The following is a 14255-nucleotide window of genomic DNA, read 5'->3' on the forward strand; positions in this document are numbered from 1 at the left end:
TTGGCGGATGCTGGCTCATGTGGTGCCTCCAGCATGTGGAAATCTCCCTGATCCGAGGACTTTCTGTTTTTAGTGCTCTGTGACATGGTAGCTAGAGTCCCTCAGAGCCCCCAGAGTCCCCGAAGGGACCAGCCCAGTCTCACTGTGTCCTCAAGCTGTCACCAGCCATTCGTTGGCACCTCTTCTGCACACCCGCACATTGGCTGCTTGTTGACATTTTGGCACATCATCACACCCTCCTTTCAGGATTCTTCTTTTTTTTAATTTTTAAAAGATTTTATTTATTTATAGAGACAGAGAGAGAGAGAGAGAGAGAGAGAGGCGCGCAGAGACACAGGCAGAGAGAGAAGCAGGCTCCATGCAGGGAGCCCAACGTGGGACTTGATCCCGGGTCTCCGGGATCACGCCCTGGACTGAAGGCAGCACTAAACCACTGAGCCACCTGGGCTGCCCTCCTTTCAGGATTCTTTGTGTCTTTTTTCCTCACCAGCCAGATTGTGAACCAGGCCAGGTGACAAAGGGTTAATCTTGCTTCTTCCTCAGCCTTTTGCTACCTAGTATTGCTTTAAAACAAGATGTTCTTGAGACTGTGTAGCCCTTTACATGCACAGTAGGATTTTTCCTACCCTCTAAGGGAACAATCTTATTGTCTCACTCAACAGATAGAAAAACTGAGGCTTACAGAACCCCAGCATCTTAAAGCTCCTATGTGGCAGACCCAGGGTTTGCGATCAGGGCCGGCGTCAGACTCAGAGTTGTTGAACTTTTTTTGTTCTACGAACTCGGTTTGTTTAGGCGCCACCACTTCCAGGCTCTGTGATCCCGGCATGTTGTTTATTATTTTGTGCCTCAGTTTCTTTCTCCACGAAACAATAAAAATAAAGACCCCCTAGGGTCCTTCTGAGGATTGGATGAGATGATGCATAAAAACAGAGAGTAGTGCCTCTCAGACGTCTGTGATTCTTCTAGTTCTGTGTTCATCTCATTTTAACATTGTGGTTGGCGTTACTGTTGTCACTTCTTGTGTCTCCAGCATCATCTTTAGCTCCTCAGACAGTGTGAGGCACAGGGCTTGTGTCCAGGAAATGCTCAGTTAATGAATGAGAAGATGACTTAGCGACGGTCCTTGGGGTGATGTTGTCTTTGTGGCAGATGCCGATGGTGAGGGTGACTTGGTCCCAGGGTGCACCGTTGGTGGGTTCTCGTGGTAGCAGCAGCGGCTGGGGGATGAGGCCTCATGGGGTGCGGTGGATGCGGCAGTCGAGAACCTTCCTGTTGCCTAAAAACTTTTTTCCTTCCCGCCCCCTTCCCCAGTAGCTCTGAGCCCTGCCAAGTCTGTGCACAAGCCTTGAAATGACAAAGTACCCTTTAGTTAATTGCACAACGGATTGCCTAGAGTTAAAAGTTCTGATTTATATGACTATAGCTCTAACTGCTCAATAACACAGGCCTGTAATCTACTTTCATTTCAAACAGAACGGTGATTTATAGGGCAGCATGCCGCTTTAGCTCAGAAATGAGGTGTTCAACATATGCTCTGTTGACATAAATTTGGAATTTATCGCTGTTGTCAAAACTGCCTGTTGGACAAAGGTGGGTATTAAGGCAATAAATGACTCAGAATAGTTTTCTGTCACATTTCCTAACCATTGTATTCAGTCTATTTGAGGGAAAAATATATACTTAAAAGTAATCAAATGTCCAAAATCCACGCGTCTTGTTTTGAATGGCGAGCAGGGAGGATGCAGGGTGGGGTGGGGGTGGGGGCGGGTGGAGGGACATGAGATGTGGGGGGAGGGGTGGGTGGCTGGGGTGTTGGCAAGGAGAAAGCTTTTCATGAAGTTATGGCCCATTTTTAAAAGATTCCACTTTGCTTCCTCTCCCCCATCCCCATTAGGAGGTGGGCTTTCCTCTCTCATTTACCAAGAGGGGGAGGAAAATGAAAGCTCATTAAATAAAAATAGTAAAGGACATTTTTATGTGTGGGCTTAAAGCCAGCAATGTCAGGGAGGAGTTAGTGAGTGGCGCTGTGAGGGAGGCAGAGCAGGATTTGGTTTATGGGGAAATAAAGCCCACCGGCCGGTGTTGCTTCTTTGCAGCCTCGGTGAGCGTGGGCTCGCCTCCACCTTCCCCTGCAGGCTCCTGTGGCCACACGAGCCCTCAGCTGGCCAAGGAGGGCCAGGGGCAGTCGGGGGTTGGGTCTTCTGCCAGGTGCCCTATACGCGGGTCCCGACTCATTCACGACCCCCCTTTGGCCAAGACGCATGCACCCATCCACTCACCCAAACGTGCCTCGAGCCCCCACTGCTGCTGTGGCTTTGCCGGGCTCGACAAGGCAGAGCAGTGAGGCAAACCTCTGTCCTCGGGCAGTTTGTCAGCTGCCTGCCTCCGAAGAGACGGGCAGGCAAGCAGGTGCCGCCCGAGGGCCACTGGTGCAGCAGTGGACGCACATGCAAAGGCTGGGAGTGACATGGACCAGCTTTGGGGGCAGAGGACCACGGGGGCTCCCCCAGGATGACGCTGGCTCTCCTTCCTGGTGACATGGCTCTTTGTGGCCATCAGGTGTCTGCAGGGGAAAAAAAAAATGCACTCGTGATAGAGGCCTTTTGAAAAAGATGTCCAATTTTGTGGTCAGGTGATGGCCGATGTGTGTATCGGGTGGGATTTTCTGTGGTGTGTGTTAGCAGAGCGAGACCAGAGGCCCTGTGCGTGGAAGCTGCCACCTGCGTTCCCATGTGCACCCACGCCGTGCGTCGAGCATCGTCTGTGTGCAGGGGCATCCGGCAGGCAGCATGGGAGATCTAGCGAGCGTGGTCAGAGTCGACTTTGGGGATCGGTCTCCTCTGGCCTGCGTTTTAAGATGACAAAGTCTGCGGTGTGCTGTCGGTAAGTACGTGTGTCGGTGAGATGGAGAGCACACCCTCATCCAGAGAGCCGGCTGTGCCTTGGCTGTCGCTGGGCCCGGAGTGCTTGGTGCTCTGCATTTCCAGCACTCCGGCTGCCAGGTACCTCTCCCGTGAAAACAAGGCCCAGCAGGGAAGAGGCTGCGTATCTATGGCTTTTATTTTATTTTTGCCTTTTATCTCCATGCCCACACTCTCAGAGCGTCTCGGCGTTGATAAATGTGTGCTCTCACACATACACATGCACACCGTCTGCTTTCCTCTTTGCCTGTGTGCGTGCCATGCACACACACACACACACACAGCCCCTCGTGCACTGGGTGTGGACACCAACTCTAAGCCTCCTCTGTGTGGCTCTCCCTCCCTCTGCCACCAACCCCTGTCCTTTTCACACAAAGCTCCCTGTTGGGAAAACTCATAATTTTTACACCACACAGTCTTGACTGGCCATTGCTGGAATTACTGTCTCTTTGAAGTGCTTTCTGCTGGGGCATTTACAGGCCGTTTTAATTACCTGCAGCTTGCAAGAGGCCTTGCTCTGTCCCAGCCTTTGTTTGTTTGTTCTTTGCAAGGAGTCTGCAGAAAGGAATACGGCTGCCTTCTTTTTGCAGAGAAAGAAGAGAGGGGCAAAGAGAAGTTTGGGGGAGCCCTTAGCACAACTGCCCCCCGAAGCCGGTTCCAGGACACCCTGCTCCCCTCGAACAAGCTGAGGAAGGGAAGCCGGCCCTTGCTTTTGGCTTGCCCATGCTTCCCGTGGTGGTTTCCAGTGCCGTAGGTCTCTCTCCTGGGCTTGTTTGTGTGTGTGTTTTGGTTTTAAGTATTATTAAATATATTTTCAGGCTTCCTGTCACAGACAGTGGGGCTGTCAAATAAACCTCCCCTCTGTGCTGACCAAATCAGAGTCAGCTGCCGCCGAGCTGGGATCCTGCTCATATTTTTTCAACTAAATCTGTTTAAGGAGCGTGTGTTATTAAATTCTTGAGCCTGGACATGGGGTGGAGGGTAGGGGTTGAAATCTCATGCGAAAGCAGAAGGTAGCGCCCGCTTTGAAAGCTGTCTGGGTTTTTCCTTTTCTTGTCTTAATTTTTCATTCGGTGCTCTCTCTCTGGAATGAACTAAATATAAATAGCCTTCTTTGGGATTCCTGTTAAACACAAGTGTGGCATGTCATGTCTGTAGACGGAGATGCTAGTTTACCGGAGGAGCCTTGGAAATGAATCCCTTTCTCTGCTGGCTTCTACAGCAGAAGGAATCTTCATTCATATTTATTCATTTAGTCCAAAAATGTACTGAGAAATCGGAACCCTCATACATTGCTGATGGGAGTATAAAATTGTGCAGCTGCCTTAGAAAACAGGCTGGCAGTTAAAAGGTTAAGCATAGAGGTACCAGATGAGCCGGGGGCTCCACTCCTAGGCCTCTACCCAGCAGAAGTGAAACGTATGTCCTTTTGCCCTTATTACAAGGGCTCTACTGTATTACAATAGCTCTTATTACCAGAGCTCTTACAGAGCTATGCCCTCTTACAAGATAAAACTTGTAAGCAAATGTTGATAGCACATTATTCATGGTAGGTCTGGTATATCCATACAATGGAATATTATGTTGCAATAAAAAGGAAGTGCAGACACCTGCTTACCGTGTGGCTGAATCTTACTTTATGCTAAGTGGAAGAAGCCAGACATAAAAGGCTGCACGTACTGTATGATTCCATTTATATGAAATGTTCAGAAGAGGCAAATCCATAGAGGCAGATAGCAGATGAGGGGTTGCCAGAGACTGGGGGAGTGAGGGGAATGGGGAGTGACTGCCAGTAGGTGTGGGGTTTCTTTTTGGGGTGATGAAAATATTCTGGAAGTAGGTAGTGGTGGTGGTTGTGCAGCTCTGCGACTGTACTAAACACCACCAAGTGGTAGACTTTCAGAGTGAATTTTGTGGTATGTGGATATCTCAGTGAAAGCGTGACATGAAAACAATGGTGGTGAAGCCTGCTCGGTACCAGGGAGCACCGTGCCAGGCTCTGAGGATGCAGGAGGGGTGTCTCCTTTCTGGTGGCCTGCAGTCTAGGGCAGGTGAAGAACCCTGCCGGGAAACCCCGTGCACACCTGTGAGCTGTGTTAAGGGCTCTGAAGGGAACCGATGAAGTGCAGTAATGCAGAGTGGTGTTGATGTATACGCCGCCCAGACGGACTGCCGTGTAAGTGCACTTTGACTTTTCCAGAGCCCTGCACATAGTAGTTGCATCACGGGGCAGTGTAAATAGCGAGCCGCAGTGGGGGATGAGGGTGGTGTGCCTCCCCTGAGTCTTCTCTGTAGGAGGTTATAAAGTTGTCTCTCGAGACTCCACCTGTCTGTGGACTCTAGGTGCCATCATTGGGCTTCTCTATTTTCCTAGTGGCTTCTCTGTTCTAGCTTCTCTCTGATTAGGGTCAAGTGAATCCTGGATGTCCTCTTCACACCCACTTCCTGTGCCTTTTACCAGGAGGCTCTGGGAGGACTTTATAGGTGGGATGGATAGTGTCTCTGCAGGTGGGTCCTTGTGCATGTGGATCCTGAGATGAGGTGAGGTTGGGCCTCAGTTTCCTCATCCATAAAGCGGGGGCAGCACTTTCTTCTTCCCCAACCATCAGGCAGTTGAGGGGATTCTCAGCAAGCCCTTTCAAAGTCAAATGTGATCTAGAAATACATGTGCATTATTATTCCAAAACCTCAGTGGACTAGATTTCCTTTCTATATTTTTCAGGAAGAAAGAAGAAAAGAGGTGGATATCTATTTTGTTTTTTTTTTACCTTTTGCTTCATTACAATGAGAGTAACTCCCATAATGTAATTTGGTGTCCAGACGGGTTCACCTGCCCAGTCTCTCACCTTAGGTTCATAACAGAGGTTGGGAATGATGGCTCTCACAGCACAGAATCCTCATAGGAAAGTGATTTTAATTTTCAGCGTACCAAAGCAGAAAGAATGAGGCAATATCTATTAAGGAGATTTTCAGAGGGCTTTAATTTGAAAAGAACTTCCTTAGGTCCTGATAAACCTGGGGTATTTCGCACAGTCTCTGAGGATCCATGGCTGGGCGGTGGGATTTGAAGGCAGGTAGCATTGCAGCTTCGTGGCTGGAGTGAGAGCATGTAAAAATGAGCCCAGATTACCAGGAGACAATGCTGCGTCCTCATGCCCAGGCAACACAGGAAGATAAAGGAGGAATCTGGAGCTTTCTGAAAACAGTTTTCCCAGAAATTGGCTATTTGTGCTGGTTGAAATGAAAGCCTCTTATGGGTGTGAGAGAGAAAAAGCAAAAACCCTGCTCATCCATAACCATGGTTCAGTTCCCTTATAGGGCCTTTTCGGATCTGGAGAGAATATTTTGGATTTATTTTTGTTTTCCTTGGGCTGACGTCACAAAGCATGCATCATGGTGCCCTGTTTTGGGTTTGGAAAAAGCTCTAAGAAGCTATAAATCATAAAGCATTTTACTATTTTTCCTCTTCCCTTTTCAAAAAGCACAACTTTTCTGCTTTCTTAAAAAAAAAAAGGGAGAGAAAGAAAAAGAAAAACCTACAAAAGTGTGTATTGATCCCTTCCCCTCAGATCTTAACTGCTCAGGCTGTAATACCTTGCTTACATCTGCCAGGTTTTTGTGCAGTTTTGCAACATCTCCTTAATCCAGTGAGCATAAATAGAACATTTCAATCATATTTGGCTACCAGGAACTTCGCAGATAAGCACGCTAAGACCTTGTTGAAAGAGACTGTATGAGATTGTGTGTGATAAGATCATCCTATAGCCCGGTGCACAAATGAAAAACTTTTGTTCTTGGTAAAATTTGTTGATAGAGATATTTCAAATAAATGACTTACAAGAACTCAGTATTTTAAAACAAAGGACCCGTTACGTAACTGCCCCGAAGCCCAGGCCTCCTGGTGCTCAGCAGCCATGAAGACCCTTCTTAGAGCAGTTGCTGCAGGGAGATTAGCGTGTCCCTTTGTCATTTCTGACATGGTATTTTAACACTCACGTGGGCAGCCTTATCAGAAAGCACTGTACTTGGTGTGGTTATGGCCTTGGGGAATGCCATTGTCCTGCCCTGAATTTTCAAGGCTTGGGACAGCTACTTCCACTTGTTAGTCAATTCCAGGTTGGCCTTGATCCTAGGCCCATGCAGGATGCGTGGTCTTCTTCTAAGAGCCCCAATGGAGGCCTTCTCTTTTGGACAGTAGGGACAACTGTTCTTGGATTGATACATGTTTCATGTTTGTGTGTGTATGTGTGTGTGTTGGAAGTGTGTGTGTGTGTGTGCTGTTTTTACCTCTGGTTTTCTTTTTGAATTTCCTTCTGTGTGTGTTCATTCATTCAGTGAAAATGCACTGAGTCTCTCCTGAGTTCTGGGCTCTGCTCGATGATGGAGGCTGAGGGGGCTGAATCTGGGATGGATCCTTCAGGGGAAGGCGGTTATAATCTGGTGAGCACAGGCCCCTGTCAGCCCCACAGCCTTTCAGTGTTGTAAACCTGATTGGAAAGGACCTAAGAAATCATCTACTCAACCCCTGCATTGCTGCAGAGGGCATAAAGTGCAATCTCCAGAGGGTAAGTGGTTTGACCAAGGTCATTTGATGGTTACTGGCAGAGCTTAGAGAGAACACTGGGTGTCCTGCCCCCAGAACAGGATCTCAGCCAGCGTGCTACACTTTGATTCTCGAGTCTTGAGAAAACATGCCTTCTTTGCTATTCTGTCCCCCACCCTTTAAAAGTCTCCAGAGCAACCAAATGGCAACCAAACAGTTTTCCAGAGCTCCACTGGCCTGGCTTCCCAGGAGAGGGGCACACGCTGTGCGTCCTGGCCACCTGCCCCCCCCCCCCCCATTCCTGCAGCACATAAGGCGTTAACTAGCACTCTGTTAGTTCATGGTTGTGCTTTTTAATCTGTTGTTTGAAATCCTTGCCTTTTATTGGTATATTTACTTTATGGCATACATAAAGAGCTATATTAAAAAATAAATTGTGTTGTAAAAGCATTCGGTAATGTTTATTAATATTGACTAGTCAGGGAGCAACGAACTCTATTGCTACAAGGATAATTTGTGGTAATACCAGCTAAGCATTCACAGCTTGTCCAATGACTGTCTAATCTCAACATTAAAAAAAAAAAAAAGTGGGTAGAAGGATAATTTCCCTTATGCCTTGAGAAAATGAAAGTGACCCACTCCCTAGCCAAGATTAGAACTATTCTCTTTTCTGCCTTGGGGGTTCTAGGCCTCCTCACCGATGCCAGGCTATCTCAGGGCTCATCCCTTTGTCATGGGACAGTTGATGACTGCTTCGTTAGCAGTTGCTTCTCACATGTCTACTCTGGCTGTCTGCATCTCTGATGAGGGTTTGGAGGCAGAGATTAGAGACCTCTTACCCGTCCTTGAGGAGCTTATAGCTTTGAAGAACTGATAAATGGCATAGTCTTAAGTAAGTCATGGACTTGACATTTGAAGATAGTATATAAGGAGAATGATATCGGGTGTGACTTATGACCCACTCGGACTGGAATCTGTCACTGCTGGTAGCATGAAGAGGCATTCCTTGGGACAGGATAGTGTCACCCTTAGAGAGTAGGGAACATTCCCTGAATATCCCAGATGCCCTGGTTTAGCGAGGAGGTCTCTAGTAAAACAGGCTCTGTTCACAGAGTATCCCATCCTCACAAAAAGGCATGTGTAGAAAGTACAGGAGATTGGACCAAATATGAGAACACCTTGAAATCTCCTGGAAGTTGCCTTTGGGAGGAAATTCCTGATGGCCTGGTAACTTTTCATTCATCCCTTCTTTGGATTGGAGCTCAGAACACACTAGCAATTGGACCTTCCTCCTGCCATTTGAATTAAAGGTCAACGGACATGGAAGGTGTGTTTTGAACTTCAGAGTCTTAGAGGAAAGAGTAAGCTCGCTGCCGAAGTCTGTAAGCTCTTTCCTCTCTTGGTTCTGTTTCTTCTGGGAGAGGCAAGCAAGGCCAGGGTGAGGTTCTCTGACGACTGGGCTTAGGAATCATTTGTTGTTTTCGAGACTGAAAGAACATTGGCGTCCTCTGTGAAGGGATTGGCTTCCTACCATGCCCACATGTGGACACGCGGCATCATGCCAGATCCTACTCAAGAGAGGAGGTTTGATGGTGGCTGGATTCCCTTGGTTAGAAGAGGATCCTGGAGAAAGAATATTGATTCCCATGTTGGCAGCAGACTTTTGAGAGAAGAGAGTCATTTAGACGTTGGTTTGGATCTCACTCTCAGGATGCCCTCCCTGTCTCATCCATGCCTGTTCTGAGTACCCTTTGAGGCCCAGAATAGGTCAAGTTGATGGTCAAAGGATCTGAAAGCAAAAGCCCCCAGCGTCAGGGTGGCTTCTGCATGGGGGACAGCTCAGATGAAGGAGGGGGTGAGTTGGAAAGACTGTGACATGAGCCACACTGGCCAGAGCCAAGTGTTGGTTCAGTGCATGGGATCAGTTAAGCTGAGAATAAGGAAAACATTGCCTTATAAAAACCCTTATAGGGTGGATTCCCCACCTGATTTTTCAAAGATGGGTAGTTCCCTCTCACTTGCTTGCCCCATTGACAAACTCCAGTGCTCTGTGTTGACCTGTCCAGCAAAACTCACAGACAAACACTTTCAGATCCCCAGGAGCAGAGGGATGGAGGGAGGGAGGGATTGTAGCCAGTGGGTTATTGGGACTGAATTCCCTCTCTAAACCTTCTTGCCCATTGGTCTGCTTTGACTGCTCTTGTCTCTGGCCAGAGGAACTTGAGCAGAAATGGAACATTGGTAGTTTGGGGCCAGGAACCCCTCTGTCAGGCAAGCCCTGCTGCTGGCTCTTCTCCTGGCATTCTCCCTTTGGCCCTCAGCTCTGTGGGATGGAGACAGGCTGAGCTTTTCCGGCAGAGAGTGGATTCAAAAGGCAGTCTTAGGGAGCCCTGTTATGGTCGGCTCTGTCTGGAGGCTGAGTGTGAGGAGGACAGAGTACGGCATGAGTCGCTCCTGGCTGCTACTCCTCCTGCTGTTGTGTTCTGAGGCAGGCTGGGGAGATGAAGGCTCTTCTTGAGAATGAAGGGCTGGTCTGAAGCTCAGGCTTTATGTGGCTATGAAAGAGGAGCCATTGGCTTTCCTCATGAGGACTACGGGAGCCATAGGACAGAGTCCAGCTCTGTGTTGGAGCTCTTGTGCTTAGAATACCATTGAAGATGGGAAGAGGGATGCCTTGACCCCCACATGAGATGGAGGAACTGGTTTAGCAGCATTGAGCAATCCCTTCTGACGCTAGACCCTATGAAGAAAAGGAGAATTCAACAGGACTTCTGCCTTGATATAGTTTATAGTCCAGAGCGGATGGAATCTAAGAATTGTCCTACTTCCAGTGGTACAGAGACAGCTTGGTTTGACTAGCGAGGGTTGTGTGGTTGAGAATCAGTGAGAAGGAATGAGTCTCTCTAGTTACTTGTTAAAGGGTTCAGATTTGCTTAGCTCTAATTTCTCATAATGATTTAGCTCTCTTGAGCTAGAAACCTGCTAAAGGTCCATTTTTTCCTTTGTCTTTTTGGATATGATTGAAAATCGGTTATGATCCTGGTGGGTTTAGCCAGTGGGCTGATGGTGGGCTGTGCTGGGACAGCAATGCTGTAGGGGATTAGGGGTTGGGTTGTGGTGGAGAGCCTGAGCCCGCTCCCCGGGAGTGCATGGCGAGGACCTGATGGGCCCTCCAGCAAGCATAGAGTGGAGGTGCTTGGGCCATGCTGGAACTGGGTTACTTTCAAGATGCTGTTCAGCAATGTTGCTGCTTCTCAGAGGAGGGGAGTGTGAAAACCAAGAGAGTATGCAGAAAGGTGCAAAGATGTCCCCAGATGCCCTCCTTTCCTGTGCTGCTGTGGAGGCTGGTGACCCCAGATGGCCATGAGCAGTTAGACCTTGCGAAAAGACAAGACCAGACTGGGAAATGATGCATGTGAGGAGGATGGAGGTGAACAGAACTTGCATTTTAATCAAAATCAGTGGCATGAGGTCATGAGAGTGGTGGTGGTGGTGGGGCTGTGGTCTCCAGAGGGGAGAGACCAGGAGTTCATACAAATTTGCACTTCTGCTCAGAAACCAGTTGGAATTCTGTTTCCTTGATGGTCATTCTGCAGACTGTGCCACAGAGAGTCTGCCAGTAGCCAAGTCTCTTGAACACACTCAGATTCTTCACCACTTCCTTTTTCTGCAAGTTAGAAGTGTCTACCTTTCTACATCTGTCTCTTGGTGTTCTGAACAATAATGGAGGACAGGAGCAAACCAGTGCTGGGCTCTACTCAACTCCTAGGCTTGGGAAGTGCTTTTTCTCTCCTGAACTTCATGTGCTTTGCTCTTGTCTCCCTGCCAACGGGGTAGGACCTTTGTCCTTGTACTGCGCATGGATCACATGGATGTCACACCCACCTCTGGTAATCTGTGTGGGGCACTGAGTTAGTGGGTCAGGTGCAGAGCAGTATCCTTGCACCAAGGGTTGGACAGGATAGGGCATCTGTGTCTCTGAAGGCTAGGAAATGTGTGGCAGCAGAATGGTCCCAAAGAAAGCCTGCAATGGGTTCCAGAAGTTTCTTTCATTGAAAGATAGACCACAAGTGAATAAAGGAGGTAACTCAGGTCATCTGGCTTAGAAGTTTTTAAAATGACCAGATTTCTGGGGTTGGGTGTCCATTTTTGCTTGGCTTGTCCTAGCCTGACTGCCTACACATCATGGGACATCCCACAGTGGGACGTGGCTCAGAGAGAGTAATAGTGCCCTATAGGGGAATACCTTGGAAGCTCGGTAAAAGGATAAAATACGGTTCCATAAGGGATCTTAGACATCACCCACATCATTTTACAGGTGAAAAAATGCAGAGAGGTTGTTATAGCATGATTTGTCCCAGGTCATAAAATAAGTTAATGGCCATGTCAGGCTGAGGATCTGGGTCTTCTGGTTGCTTGCCTGGCATTCTTCCCTGTACCCTGCTACCTCTGTAGTAAAGGGCAAGAGCGGTATCACCTTTCATACCATGCTGATCTAGTGGGCCAAGGAGCTGCTCTCCCCAATTGCCAGGCAAATCCATTCACATCCAGAAAAAAGACAGTGGGGTTACCCAGAAAGTGTTCATCAAGGTGAAAGATTTGGTCTGGAGCCTTCAGGGAGAAGAGATGGGAATTCAAGGATAGGGTTGGGGATGCTTATCTTAGTGGTGGCTGCTGATGCCAGAAGACTGGTCACTACCGTGTCCTTTTGGAAAATAAATCTGAGTGGGTATTGATCCTCCTATAAGCTACCGCCTGAGAGGTGGGCACTCCTGAAAGCTAAGAAATCCCTAGTGTAGAAAAGATGACCACGAATGAGGGGGAAACCCATCCACTGCCATCTACCACACCTGACCATGAGTGTGTGCAAGAGGGTCCCCTGCTGAACCATGTGTGAGTTGAGCTTTTGCTGTTCCACAGAACATCTATGAGAAGAGCAAACATCTGCCATCCTGGGTAAGTGACAGGAAGACTGTCTCTCATGTGTGTACATGCACACATACACTCTCAGTTGCTGGGGTGCATGTTTAAAAACATGGTTGGCCCAGAATGCTATTAGGACATGTCCCAGTGTCCAGCATTGTGAAATATATTTGGAGTGAAGAATGTTCAGTTAAAATGTTCTGTACTGTTGCTATTTCTCAATTGGGTTGGATCAGCCAGGGCCAGGAGTAAGATAATAGGGGGGTGGGGTCCATTACAGTGTCAGGGATGAGGGTGTGTGTGTGTGTGTGTGTGTGTGTGAGATTGAGAAATTATTTGTTGCCTTTGGCAAGGAGGTAAAGGGAAAGCGAGCAAACAAAACATTGTGTGATTGAGAAAGAGTTCTGTGAAGGGGACTGGGCGTGTGGCCGGGGCATGCTGTCTTCAAGCATCGTGGCCCATATAGACCATGGTGCTCGCCGAGGCCCACCTGGGGGCCTGCATGGATTTGACTTACCACTGGCTTCTCCTTAAGGGATTTGGAAGGTGGTGGCAGTGGGTGCCTTGGTTCAGTTATTGTGGCCTGGGCTCCCAGGCTCAGATCTCAGTGTTGCTGGTTGGAGTGTATAGTATTTCCCCTCCATGCTCAGGATCTTCTCAGTATCAGGATCAGCCGCTCTCAAACCCTTCACTGTGGTCTTGGCCCATCACTACCTGGTGGCAATAGGTTGTTGCTCTAAGGGGACCTCGTAGGCTCTACTCCCTGCCCTCCCACCATCAGCTCCTGCTTCTGGCTGCCGTTGCCTTGCCCTGTTCCTAAGGGCAAGGCACGGAAATGGGGGTGGAGGTGGATCTTGGATCCGGCAGTGGCAAGTAAGGGCCTGAGAGAGTGTGGGTGGGAAGAAAGTCAGCGTTCCGGGCCAGATGGCCCACATGCCAGCCAGCAGCTCAGAGCCTCAGCAGCCTGCGGTGCACAGACCTTCTTCCCAGCCCTTGGCTCTCCGCTGGCCCGCCTGCTTCCCTGATCTTCTCCAGTTCCACTGCTGTCCTCTACCAGAGCAAGGCGGGGGCTTGGCAGGAAAGGGCCTGTGGGCACTTGTTCCCGGGACCTCTGTCTTCCTATGTGATCCTACGTGTCAGGCCCAACTCACAGAATTGCAGTGTTGGTAAACTGAGATCAGGTGTGTGGAAGTACTTGCAAAGCCCAGAATGACATTTATAGAGTGATGCTACGTGGTTTCTGGAAATCTTTCTTTTGCCGGGGCTCCACCCCTGGCCAAAAACAGGGGGAAGAATGAAGCTAGGATTTCAGGGAAGGGCATGTATGTTAGGCACTCAGCACAGTGAATCCCTGAGAACATCTGGAGGCCCTGAGAGAGAAGCACTTATGTCCATAGAGCCAGTGAGTCATTACTGAGCTTCTTCAGAACTTACTGTGGTGCCAGTCACGCAGCAGGAGCCGGGGCTAGGAGAGAGGGAGGGTGCGGGTGTAGCCCTCCTGAATCTGATGGCGTCCTGGGGGAACTGGACACCTGCACAGTTGCAGCTCAGCGAGTCATGACATGGCCAAGGTAGGCAGAGGCCTGGCGGCCCCCATGTGAGATCAGTGCCAGTTCAACAGTGAGCGCTATGTCCGACTGACCGTGCCGTCCATGCTGCTGCCTCCTTCTTGCCTTGAAATTGGATCTGATCCTTTTCCCCCTGGTCTCTGTGCCAGTGAGTAACGCAGTAGGAAGTGTCCCGTTCTTTAGCTCTTAGACAAGCTCCGGAGAAGACTCTTCCTTGGCAGCGGGCCATGGGAGGAGAGGCGCACTTTGGGCCATGTGAGCATGTAGGGATGGCTCATCCATGCCCACCTGCAGCAG

The 14255-nt window shown here is 49.0% G+C and overlaps 1 protein-coding gene across 4 annotated transcripts in view; it reads left to right on the top strand.

Moving 5' to 3' along the window:
- The window catches only part of ZBTB16 (zinc finger and BTB domain containing 16), a 188339-nt gene that overhangs the window by 79337 nt on the left and 94747 nt on the right, over positions 1-14255 (top strand). The window lies entirely within an intron of this gene.

This window comes from Canis aureus, chromosome 3, assembly GCF_053574225.1.
Source record: "Canis aureus isolate CA01 chromosome 3, VMU_Caureus_v.1.0, whole genome shotgun sequence".
NCBI classification, from domain to species: Eukaryota; Metazoa; Chordata; class Mammalia; order Carnivora; family Canidae; genus Canis; species Canis aureus.